General features: G+C 39.8%; 1 protein-coding gene across 1 annotated transcript in view; it reads right to left on the bottom strand.

Annotated features, from left to right (window-relative positions):
• LOC108713984 (dipeptidase 2) overlaps positions 1-12,957 on the bottom strand; it is a 440,550-nt gene that overhangs the window by 182,932 nt on the left and 244,661 nt on the right. The gene's annotated exons all lie outside the window — the stretch shown is intronic.

Genomic DNA, 12,957 nt, shown 5'->3' with positions numbered 1-12,957 from the left:
AGCTCAAGACCTTATTTGCCCTTGATGCTGCGGACTGGCATTGCTTGCTACAGCCAAGTTTATCATCTACAAGGACTCCAAGGTCCTTTTCCATAATGGATTTGCCTAGTGCAGTCCCATTAAGGGTATAAGTGGCTTGGATATTTTTACATCCCAGGTGCATGACTTTACATTTATCAACATTGAATCTCATTTGCCACTTAGCTGCCCAGATTGCCAGTTTGTCAAGATCATGTTGCAAGGATGTCACATCCTGGATGGAATTAATTGGGCTGGATAATTTTGTGTCATCTGCAAACACTGATACATTACTTACAACACCCTCCCCTAAGTCATTAATGAACAAGTTAAATAAAAGTGGACCCAATACTGAGCCCTGGGGGACCCCACTAAGAACCTTACTCCAAGTAGAGAATGTCCCATTAACCACCCTCTGTACCCGATCCTGTAGCCAGTTTCCTATCCACGTGCAAACGACTTCATTAAGCCCAACAGACCTTAGTTTAGAAAGCAGTCGTTTGTGGGGCACAGTATCAAACGCTTTGGCAAAATCCAAATAGATCACATCTACTGACCCCCCACTATCCAGAATCTTACTTACCACATCATAAAATGCAATCAAATTCGTCTGACATGACCTATCCTTCATAAAGCCATGCTGATTGTTGCTCATAATGCCATTCATTAGGACAAAATTTTGGATGTGATCCCTTAACAAGCCTTCAAATAATTTGCCCACCACAGATGTCAAGCTTACTGGCCTATAATTGCCAGGCTGGGATCGTAATCCCTTTTTAAATATTGGAATAACATCAGCTTTTCTCCAATCCATAGGCACCATACCAGATGACAGTGAATCTGAGAAAATCAGAAATAAGGGCTGGTCTAAAACTGAACTAAGCTCTCTTAGAACCTGGGGGTGTATGCCATCAGGCCCTGGAGCCTTGTTTACATTAATTTGTATTAAAGCTTTTTGAATCATATCCTGAGTCAGCCACTGACTAGATTGAGCTGAACCATTCGTGCAGTTATTAAGTGAGCCTGTGAACCCAGACTCCTCTATTGTATACACTGAAGAAAATAACTGATTTAACACATTTGCCTTATCTGTATCTGTTACAACCATACTGGTACCATTATTTAATGGAGCAACACTCTCAACCTGCATCTTTTTACTATTAATATATTTAAAAAACTTTTTAGGGTTAGTTTTCACCTCCACCGCAAATGAACTCTTCATTTCTTTTCTTAGCCTTCCGGATTGCTGATTTACAACATTTATTACAGTGTTTATATTCATTAAATGCAGCTTCTGTCCCTACAGATTTGTAGTTTTTAAATGCCTCTCTCTTCTTTCCCATTAACTTCTTTACTTCTGTATTAAGCCACACAGGATGATTCTTAGAGCTTCTACGTTTAGTCCTTAAGGGAATAAATTGAGAACAGTAATGATTTAATATCATTTTAAAGGACAACCATTTCTGTTCTGTGTTTTTAGCTGAAAACCTAATGCCCCAATCAATGCTCTGTAGGGCAGCCCTCAAGGCACTAAAATTAGCTTTTGCAAAATTCATGGTTTTTGTTGCCCCAGTATATTTTTGTTTTTTGCACCAGACATTAAAAGATATAACCTTATGGTCACTATTACCCAGGGGTTCAATGACTTGCACATTTGCTATAAGTTCTGGGTCATTTGAGATCACTAAATCAAGAATAGCATTTTTTCTGGTAGGCTCCTCAACAACCTGTGCTAAAAAACTGTCGTGCAATAAGTTTATAAACTTGTTCCCATTAACTGATCTAGCAGTACCGTTGCTCCAGTCAATATCTGGGTAATTAAAATCCCACATTATCATTACTTTACCTAAACTAGCAGCCTTTTCTATTTGCATTAGGAGCTTTGTCTCTTCCTCCTCACTTACATTAGGGGGTCTATAGCATACGCCTACAATTAATTTGCTGGATTCTTTACAATTGGTGAAGAACTCCACCCATACGACTTCTGGCCCCTCATTTTCTAACATAACCTCCTCCTTTATATGAGCTTTTAAATCCTGCCTAACATACAGACATACCCCTCCTCCCTTTCTATTGCCTCTGTCCCTCCGAAACAAAGTATAGCCACTGATATTTACTGCCCAGTCATGCGACTCATTCAGCCATGTTTCGGCCACACCAATCACATCATATTTTCCTTCCATCACCAGCAGCTCCAGCTCTCCCATTTTACCAGTCAGACTTCTTGCATTTGTAAACATACATTTAATACTGGCACCATATTGAACATATGACATGTGGTCCTCCCTATCCTTAACAGTATCCCCAGCCAAATCTCCTCCCCCATTTTCCCTTTCTTTGCCCACTATCTCATCTAACCTGTCTACCACTGAATCTTTTACTGAACCCTCCCCCCCACACCTAGTTTAAAATCTCCTCCAAGCCTCTAGCCATCTTCTCTCCCAAAACAGCTGCTCCATCATCATTGAGGTGCAGCCCATCCCTAGCAAAGAGCCTGTAGCCGACTGAAAAATCAGCCCAGTTCTCCAAAAACCCAAAACCCTCCTCCCTACACCAATCTTTCAGCCACGCATTAATCTCCCTACGCTCCCTTTGTCTCCTTAGCGTTGCTCGTGGCTCAGGTAATATCTCTGAGAAAATTACCTTGGAAGTCCTCGCCCTCAGCTTTGAACCTAGTTTTTTAAAATCATTTTTGAGGACTTCACCACCTCCTCTAACTTTGTCATTGGTACCTATGTGTACCAAGACCACTGGGTCTTCCCCAGCCCCTCCCAATAATCTGTCCACTCGTTCCACCACATGCTGAACCCTAGCACCAGGCAAGCAGCAGACTGTTCGGCATGTAGGGGCCTTGCGACAGATTACCCTATCCACCTTTCTAATAATTGAATCCCCTATAACTAGAACCTGCCTTTCCTTCCTTGCACTCCCCCCACCACCCGTATTAGAGCCACTGCCTCCCGGGGTGCTCCGAGAGTCAGCCTGCTCCATACACGCCAGTTCGGAGTTTTCCTCCCCAGCATCTTCAGCCAAAACGGCGAATTTGCTGTTTTGGACAAACTGTGGACCAGCCCCCCTACTCTTCTGTCCCCTACTTCCCCTCTTGACTGTCACAAACCTTCCTCCCTCATTAGCCTCCACTGCCCCTTCTCCTCCCCCCACTCCACTAGCCCCTGCCAGTGGTTGCTCTGTGAGCCTCCTGTCATTCCCCTCGTTTGCCGCTACTCTCAGTGCTGCAAGTTCACCCCTTAGAGTCTGCAGCTCAGATTCCAAGATGAAAACCCACCGACATCTCTCACATGTAAATACTGCATGGAACTGCTGCTCCAACACCACATACATGTGACAAGACACACACTGAGTAATACCAGCAAACCCACTCATATTTACACTGGGTACTTACAGTCTCCCAAATGTAATTCCTCACCAACACCTTTTCAGTTTTAAACACCTTAAGGTTTTTAACGCTACTTAACACTTAATTCACATGCAACACTTCGATCACATGCAACACTCGATAAGCAGCTCCCACACTTGCTTTGCCTTCACAAGTGTAAGGTTTCAACCAGAGCACACAAAGCCTGTTCAGAATTTACCTGATTAACCCCTCCCCCTTAATTAGAAGAAAGAGGGAAAGGAGAAAAAAAAAATGCTATTTGCTACCAGCAGTAAATAAAAACCCTTATTAACTTTTTTTTTTTTTTTTTTTATGTTCCCCTTAGACCTCTAAAGCTAAAACACAAAAAGAAAGTAAATGCACTTAATGTATCAACTAGTTTACCCCAAAGAGAGAAAAGAAAAAGCTGTTTGTCTCAGTCAGATAACTCACAGAACACACAGCAGTCAGTTATTTGCACTTACTCCCTCCTTGCACCCAGCACTCCCAGCATGCACAGCAAACACCAACGCCTTAAGGTTTTTAACGCTGCTTAACACTTAATTCACATGCAACACTTCGATCACATGCAACACTCGCTAAGCAGCTCCCAAACTCGCTTTGCCTTCACAAGTGTAAGGTTTCAACCAGAGCACACAAATGTATCATACTTACCATGATCTTTCTTTCCTGGACAAATTCTATGTTAGTATGTTCCCAGCCCCTTCCGGTAATTTCCAAATTATTACAAAGATGCTGGTAGTTGACGTTGTTAGTCTTTTAAAAAAATTTCGGAGGTAGGAGCTATCCTGGTGAATACTGACATGGAGATTATCAAGAAAAGGAAGATTCTGTATAGTACATTTTTCTAATTCTACAAAATGTACTGCATAGATTTGGTTGCACATAAACAGTCCTACATACTCAGAAGTAACCTTTTGAAAAATAATCCCAAAGCATGCTTAAAGATAAAAAATATACGTTTATTTCACATAGTAAAAAGTCAAAAATACCCCTTATGTCGCCTAACGCGTTTCATGCTTACCTAGTCATAGGCAATTTCTAACAGGTTAGTTACTTCTGCCTCTTAAATATTTGCTCTCAAAAGCCCTCCCCACAATAAAACCAATCACAGTTCAACACACATGTTGCATATAACAATTATTCAAAATTTGAATGTTAGTTACTAATTTGTTGCTGGTTCCCAGGAATCTTCTTCTGGTCTAAAACCTGCCCACCTGACCAGATATTGAAGTTTTCTATAAAACCTTTGAGAATCCAAAATCTGTTCTTCCACAAATTCTTCATGTGCATCTACCTGAATCGGTTGAGGTGGTTCCTGGATTCTCCCTCTGAAGCGATTCTCTACAAATGGTTTAAACAGCAAGCCATGAAATACTGGATGAATCTTGATAGACCTGGAAAGTTTTAATCGGAAAGCCATGGAGTTGATTCTTTAAAGGATTTCAAAAGGGCCGATGAACTTTGGCCCCAATTTTGCAGAAGGTAACTGTAATGAAAGGTTTTGTGTTGACAAATAAACCTTGTCCTCCTTCCTGATAGATGGGAGCTGAGCGTCTATGCCGATCCGCTTGTAATTTTTGCCATTTCTGTGTTCCCCTTAAAATCTCAGTTAGTTTCTTATGATTTGATAGAAGTTTTTCAAGATGCGATTCCACTGCTGGCATTGAGATGTCCAAAATTCAAAAAAATGGAGTGTTTGGAATGGCTTTAGAAAAAGAATTGTTATAAACACACTCCGCTAAAGGTAGCAAATCTACCCAAATATCTTGTTGGTAGTTCAAAAAACAACGACGATATTGTTCCAAACTTTGATTTGTGCACTAGAAAGGTTGACTTTTACCCCTAAAGTTCTGAACAACGTTTTCCAGAATCTTGAAGTGAACTTCGATCCTCTGTATGAATTTGTCCGGCAAATCATGCAATTTGAATATATTCGCCAAAAAAGTTTGCCATCTTTTTTAATTGATCCATCTTCGTAAATTGATTAGTCATCTGTTTGGAAACAGGAAGTTCTACGATGAAATGCATTGCCAGTGAACCCCGTGGATGGGTCAAAATTGCCAAAGGCCTAAGTAATCCTACAGGAGATGCACGTGGTACTTGCACGTGGTTCGAGCACAGATATTACAGAAAAGAAACAAATTTCCGTACATCACTCCTACAGGAAGGCCACCAAAAATGTCAAAGAAGAAGTTTGCGGGTTTTAAATTGCCCTTGATGACCTGCTATCAGAGAATCATGAACGGACTTAAGGATCTCCATTGGTAGAGAAACTGGAATGTATAATTTCCCTTGAAACTTCCAAAGGTTGTCTATGGATTGAACCTTGTGGTTGGTAATATGTTCAGTGAGCTGAATATCCTGATTGTAAGCCTCCTGAATCTTCTCCTGCACTGTAACACATCCTATATGCTGTTTTGTGGAGGGATGATGGTAGTTTCCGAGTCACTTTTCCTTCTGTCGTCCGAAAATAATCTGGATAGGGCATCTGCTCTGGAATTCTTAAAACTTTGAAAGTAATCGGGAAAGTAAATTTTGTAAAAAATAATGCCCAACGGACCTGTGTAGGACAAAGTCTTTGCGTCTTCTTGATGAATTCCAAATTTCTATGGTCTGTAAATACTGTTACAGGGTAGGTAGCGCCTTCCAGATACTGTCTCCATTCAGAAAATGCTTCCTCAATTGCTAAACGTTCCCTATTACCGACATCAAAATTTTGTTTCGTTGAGGATAGTCGACGGGAAAAATATGCACATGGATGCATCCTGTCTTCTGAGCCCATCCTCTGTGATAGTACTCTCCCAATAGCAGTTTCTGAGGCATCCACTTCAATAAAGAATGGATTGAGAACATCAGGGTGGATTAGGATAGGAGCTGAACTACAAGAAGATTTTAAAAAAGAAAAAGCTTGCTCTCACTTGCCTTTCTTAGTGAGTTGAGTAATAGGGAGTACTATTTTGAAGAATCCCTTAATAAAGCATCTATAAAAGTTGTCAAAACCCAAAAAAGTTGTACTTTCAAGGATTTAGGAGAAGGCCAACTTAAGATGGCTTTAATTTTCTCGGGATCCATCTCGATTCCAGTAAGAATTCAGTTAACCTAAAAAGTGGATCTTTGAACATTCAAATTTGCATCTTTCTGGTTTAATGTATAACAAATGTTCACATAACTTTAGTAACACTTGGCGAACTTGAACACAATATTCTTGTAAGGTGAAAAAATTAATATGTCGTCCAAATATGCTACAACAAAAATGAAATGCTGAAAAGTTGCAGGAGCATTACTTAAACCAAACGGCATTACTCTATACTCATAGTGTCCATATTGTGTATGGAAGGCTGTCTTCCATTCATCACCAGAACAAATACGTACTAAATTATAGGCACCTAGTAAATCCAACTTGGTGAAAATCTTTGATGCGTGAAGACGATCCAAGAGTTCTGGGATTAAAGGTAAAGGATACCTATTTTTGACCGTGATTGAATTAAGTTCTCGATAATCAATAAGTGGGCATAAGGTCCTTCTTTTCCACAAAAGAAATTGGAGCTCCAGCTGGTGATGATGATAGTTGAATGAATCCTTTCTCATCAATGTAATCTTTTAATGCCTTAAGTTCAGGTCCAGACAATGAATAAATTCTTCCAAACGGTATTTAGGCTCCCAGCAGAAGGTCAATAGGACAGTCATATGGTCTGTGTGTTGGTAGATGGTCCGCATTCCTCTTGTGACAGAGATCCTGAATTCCATGTATGGGTCTGGTAAGATGGAAGCAATGACAGAAGAACACGATGAAACTGGAACTTCCCTGGATGGAAATAATGAACTATTTTCTTCAGGAAAGGTCATCGTCAAGGTTCTCCATCCTATTTTTGGATTCATGGACATCAATCAAGATAATCCCAATATTATTGGGAATGAGGAGAGGCAATGGCCAGGAAATTAATTTTAAATTCAAAATTACATTGAAATTTCAATGATATTAGATCAGTTTCCCATTTCACTGAACTAAGAGGTGACCCATCCACAGTTTTCATAAAAAGGGGTTCTAACAATCCTTTATATAGTTACTGGTACTTTTTGATCAGATGAAAGTCAATAAAGTTCCCTCTCACACCGGAGTCTATCGTGGCTGTCACTGGAATGCTCTGATTTCCATGTATTAACATGACCTGACAAGGTAAATGACCCAGAAGTCTGACTCATCAAACATGCTTAATTTGTTTTTTTATTGAATGAAGACTTCTTTTTCAGGGGGCAAACTGCAGCAAAGTGGCCTGAGCCACCGCAAAAAAGACATACCGTATATACTCGAGTATAAGCCGACCCGAGTATAAGCCGAGGTACCTAATTTTACCTACGAAAACTGGGAAAACTTATTGACTCTAGTATAAGCCTAGACACAACTACAGCCCTGTCTCCCAGCAGCGCACCTTCCGCCAAAGAGACTCCCCCAGCGATCGACCGGACTTCTTTGCAAAGTTGATGGTGACAGAGAATTGTGCAGAGAGTGCTGTGTGTCATAAAACCATCACTGATCTTTCGTATAACAACAGATGGCGCTGTGTGATATTGCCATCACTGTTAATCCTTTATTCAACCAACAGATGGCGCTATGTGATATTGCAGTTACTGTTATTCTTTGATATAACCAACAGAGGGCACTGTGTGATATTGCAGTCACTGTTATTCTTTCATATAACCAACAGATGGTGCTGTGTGATATTGCAGTCACTGTTATTCTTTGATACAACCAACAGATGGCGCTGTGTGATATTGCAGTCACTGTTATTCTTTAATACAACCAACAGATGGCGCTGTGTGATATTGCAGTCACTGTTATTCTTTGACACAACCAACAGATGGCGCTGTGTGATATTGCAGTCACTGTTATTCTTTGATACAACCAACAGATGGCGCTGTGTGATATTGCAGTTACTGTTATTCTTTGATATAACCAACAGATGGCGCTGTGTGATATTGCAGTCACTGTTATTCTTTGATACAACCAACAGATGGCGCTGTGTGATATTGCAGTTACTGTTATTCTTTGATATAACCAACAGATGGCGCTGTGTGATATTGCAGTCACTGTTATTCTTTGATATAACCAACAGATGGCGCTGTGTGATATTGCAGTCACTGTTATTCTTTGATATAACCAACAGAGGGCGCACAGTTATTCTTGCATAAAACCAACAGAGGGCATTGTGGGATATTGCAGTCTCTCCCCAAGTGAACTGTTGGTATAGGAATGATTAAAAGTGACTGCAATATCGGCATCTGCCCGCTGACCCGAGTATAAGCCGAGGTAGACTTTTTCAGCACATTTTGGATGCTGAAAAACTCGGCTTATACTCGAGTATATACGGTAGCCCTGATTTTCTCCTGCAATGTTTTTCTTCTAGAGACAGGGCTCCATGCACAAGGTCAACTTGCATAGGTTATTCCGTCAATTGCGGCTGTGCGGTCACAGGCACATAGGATGGACGCAGCCCCTATTTTTCAGCTCTCCTTTCTTGAAATCTTCTGTCAATCTGGATGCATAAGTTTATCAGATCTGCCAAAGCAACTGGTGTTTTACCCCATACAAGCTCATCTTTAATATATTCAGCCAGGGGTGGTGAATCATCGGTAAGAAGAGCAGCTTCTTCCGGGTTCATCTTTTAGTGGGTGCAGTTATTCTGTTAGGAGTTTTATGTAGATAATGTGGGGAATCCTGATGTTAAGCAGCAAGAAAACAATTTCACCTAAGAAAACTAAAGTCTCTGGTCTTCAGGTACAAGGTATGGAGAGAGTCTTCACCGAGATAAGTAGCCCCGGACCATTGCAACCTTGGGGCAGTATCCACTCACAGAATCAGGAGCCAACTACTGGTGTCAGCTCTCTGCTTAGGTAGATATGCATACAGTCAATAGTGTAATGAAGTAGCAACCCAGCCAAGCAGCATAGACAAGCAAGAGTTAACAGCACAGTCTTTAGCGGAAGTTAGTTGCTTGCGGGACAAGCGTAGCACAGGGTTAATATCACCGTCTTGACTAAGCTGACAAGGACTAGCAACAGTTAATCACAGTCTTGAGTTATAAACAATAGTTTGAGCTTGCAAGGGTTAATCAGTGCTAAAGACTTTTCTAGAGAACAATAGCAATAGTCCAGGCAGAAAGTGTTAACTTTTAACTCATGCAGGTGCAGGAGGAAGGAGAGTTGAGCAGTTGCTATGCAGAACCTTCTGAGAAACGGATCCACAGGGTTTGAAGAAAAACCAGTCAGGACACGCTGGGTCAAGCCTAGAAAATCCATCCAACCGAGCTGAGTAAACAGGGGAGAAGAACCGAAGCAAAGAGTCCAAGAAACTTGCCAAATACAGGACAGAGAATCTAGACATGGAGAACGCAGAACCTTCTTCCGGGTTGAAGTAATTATAACTGCACAGTGCAAATAGGCAGCTGTAAGTTCCGTCATTGAGCTGCAGTGCCTAAGAGGTCCAGGTTTTATTAAGAAGGTGAAATCACACTATATGGCAAGAACATCATTTGGGGACTGGAAAAGACCTTCATTTTTCAACAAAAAAAACCTTTTCTTGGAGAGGGACTTCCTTACAGAGCTCAGGGGTCATCCAGAGAACCCTCACAGAACTATAAGAGACCTTTCTTTGGCCAGAGAGTCCAGTCCAGTGGATGAGCAACCAACCCAAATTGTCTACTGGTTATAAGAAAAGAGTGCTAGGTAAACAAAACTCAGGTATTTTTCCATTCAGAAATTATACAGCTTTGGCAGACAATGACCACAGACAAATGTGTTTTAAACATAATTAGAAGGGGCTTGTACCTTCTTCTAAAATCCTTCCCACTTCAAATTTCAAACAGATACAGACACCAGTGCAGTTATAGACTGTGTCTTAGAAAAGGCTATGCTAGAGGGAAAGATAGAACTATAATTCCATACTATGAAATATCAAAAAATTACAGAAGGTTTTTGAGATTCCAGTGGAAGTAAAATATTTACCACTGGAATGTTATGGTGTTTCGCCTCTCCAGTGTTACATACACATTTTCCAGGGTAATGAAATCAGTCATTAATCACATAAGGCAAAAAGGGATACATTTTTTTTTTATCTGGATGACATTCTTATTCTAAATCCAGATATTTCAGTTCTCATAGACCAAAGACATCATCACATTGATTCAAAAATTAGGATTCACCATTGGGAAAAGTCAGTACTAAACCCTTACCAATCAATAACATTTCTGGGATTCATAGTAGATACAACACGGTTAACATTATCCATTCCAAAAGAAAAGTGTGAACATATTCAAGTTTTCATAGCCCAGTTGCTACCACTTTGTCAGGTTTCCTTACATTTATTTGCAGCAACAATAGGAAAAATAATTGCTTTTGTCCCCATGATGCACTCAAGCACCTCTTTCTTTGTTGACACTCACAAATGTGGCTAGCACAAAAATTAAGAAAAAATATTCACTGGAACAAATATCTAACACTTCCAAACAAAGTAAAAAAGGAACTCAGTCTGGCAAATCCAGCCTTTCCCCAAGCCACTTATAAAAAAACAATTACAACATCATCATAACAGCAGATGGGGAGCTTACACACACAAAGGAGCAGTCAGAGGTCTTTGGTCAGGAAAAGAAAAAACACTTCACATAAATGTATTAGAGCTAAAGGCTATGTTTTTAGGTTAAAAGGCTCTAATTTCCAAGTCTGTGTAAATTCAGTCAGATAACAAAACAGCAGTTTTATATGTAAACAGAATGGGAGGAATAAAATAAAAAACACTTTGTTATTTTGGCTTTTTCCAATCAAATCACATAACATGCCACATAGATTCCTGTAGCGGAAAACAAATTAGCAGATGCTAAAGTTAATTTCAGGCAGGAAGGTTCATTTGGGGTTCACTCAGGACTGTTTTCAGGGTACACAGGAGATACTGAAGAACCAACCAACACTATTGTGGATTGCAGCTCCAATTTCCTATACCACAATCCTTCCTTGAAACATTCTACCATAAAGCTAATAAACTCTTCCCTTAGATTTAGAACATGTAAAAAATATGATTCCCTCATTGCTGAATTTAAAACTTGGATGTACCCTCATTTACAGGACCCATATAAAAAGGTTTCACTATACTCTGCATTAGATTTTTTAGCATACAAGTTTGAACAAGGGACAGTTAAAATCATTTGGTTCAGCACTAAATTTCTTAATTCCAAATTTCACAGATAACAGTAAACTCTATTTAAGATTAATCAGAGGAGCTTGTTTATCAAGACCAATTTGTCATATATATATGATAACACTTGGGACACGGAACCTCTGTTGAAGTACCTATCTACGATAGATAATCAGAATGCAGACTTGAGAAGCCTTACTATCACAATGACTACTCTCTTTGCTTTAGCTCTAGCAGCAACAGGGGGCTGAACTAACACTTATCCACATAACAGACCCATGGTTTTCTTCAACCCCAGGTGGTTACCACATTATCATTAAGGGTAAAAAACTAATTGAAAAGTCATCTCCAGTGGTAGTGGACTTAATAAAAGATGAGGACAGTCACAGCCATAATGGCAGCGTCAAAGGGGGTGTATCACTTCCCATCATACCCAAGCCGACAGGTGGTCTTCTCAAAGGACATTTTCTAAATATTATTTGAGACCCACAGAACAAGACAAACTCAATTTCATTCGGGCAACCACCAGGTGTATTCTATTCTTCCCAACAGCTGTTGCTAGGTGGCATCCTCCCGACAAACAAAGAGGAGTTTGCAGGAATCTATGATTTGCGAACTCAATTTGTTCTAAGGAATAAGGATAGCCACCTAGCAACAGCGCCCATCCCACCCACCCAGGTTGACTGGTGGTTTAGTTTTCCATATGTTAAATTGTTAAACAGAACAAAGATTTTCTTTTCTCTACAGGATTCAACAAACCAGCTAAGGTGGACAATAATTTATCTACTAACGAGTAGATATTTCAGTCAAACAAGATACACACTGCAATTTAATTTCAATTGAATTCCAAAGTATCTCATGCCAATTTTAGTTGTCACATGTCACTAAAATAATGTAATTTGTTACAATTACAAATATTTTACTAAAAAGTTTCTTTGTTATCTATTCCTCTCTTTTCATTTCAAAAACTTGTTTTTCAATCTTATTTCTTAAAAAAAAAGAGAGGTATACTTAAGGATAGCCATCAGTGTTGTGAGTCATGAAAATTTGTATACTCAATAAAATTTGTATACTCAATAAAATTGGTATGCACTATTCTGCACTATTTTGCTTCTCAAAACCACATATTTTTATTTCTCTGTGTATATATGGAGGGCTTGCATGCTATAGGATACAATATCAGGAATATAGAGCCCCATACACAAACTACTTGCTTTTAGCTCCAACATGGTTTTCACTTGCACCAGCCATAAGGTGGTAGTAAGTACAGGGATTCCTAGCAACTTGTGTACATCGCTGCTCCTGATTGTGTTTTTTGAATGACGTGCAAGATCTTTTCTAGGGGTTGTCTATG

This window comes from Xenopus laevis, chromosome 4L (assembly GCF_017654675.1).
Source record: "Xenopus laevis strain J_2021 chromosome 4L, Xenopus_laevis_v10.1, whole genome shotgun sequence".
NCBI classification, from domain to species: domain Eukaryota; kingdom Metazoa; phylum Chordata; class Amphibia; order Anura; family Pipidae; genus Xenopus; species Xenopus laevis.
This window is presented reverse-complemented; position numbering and strand designations above follow the sequence as displayed.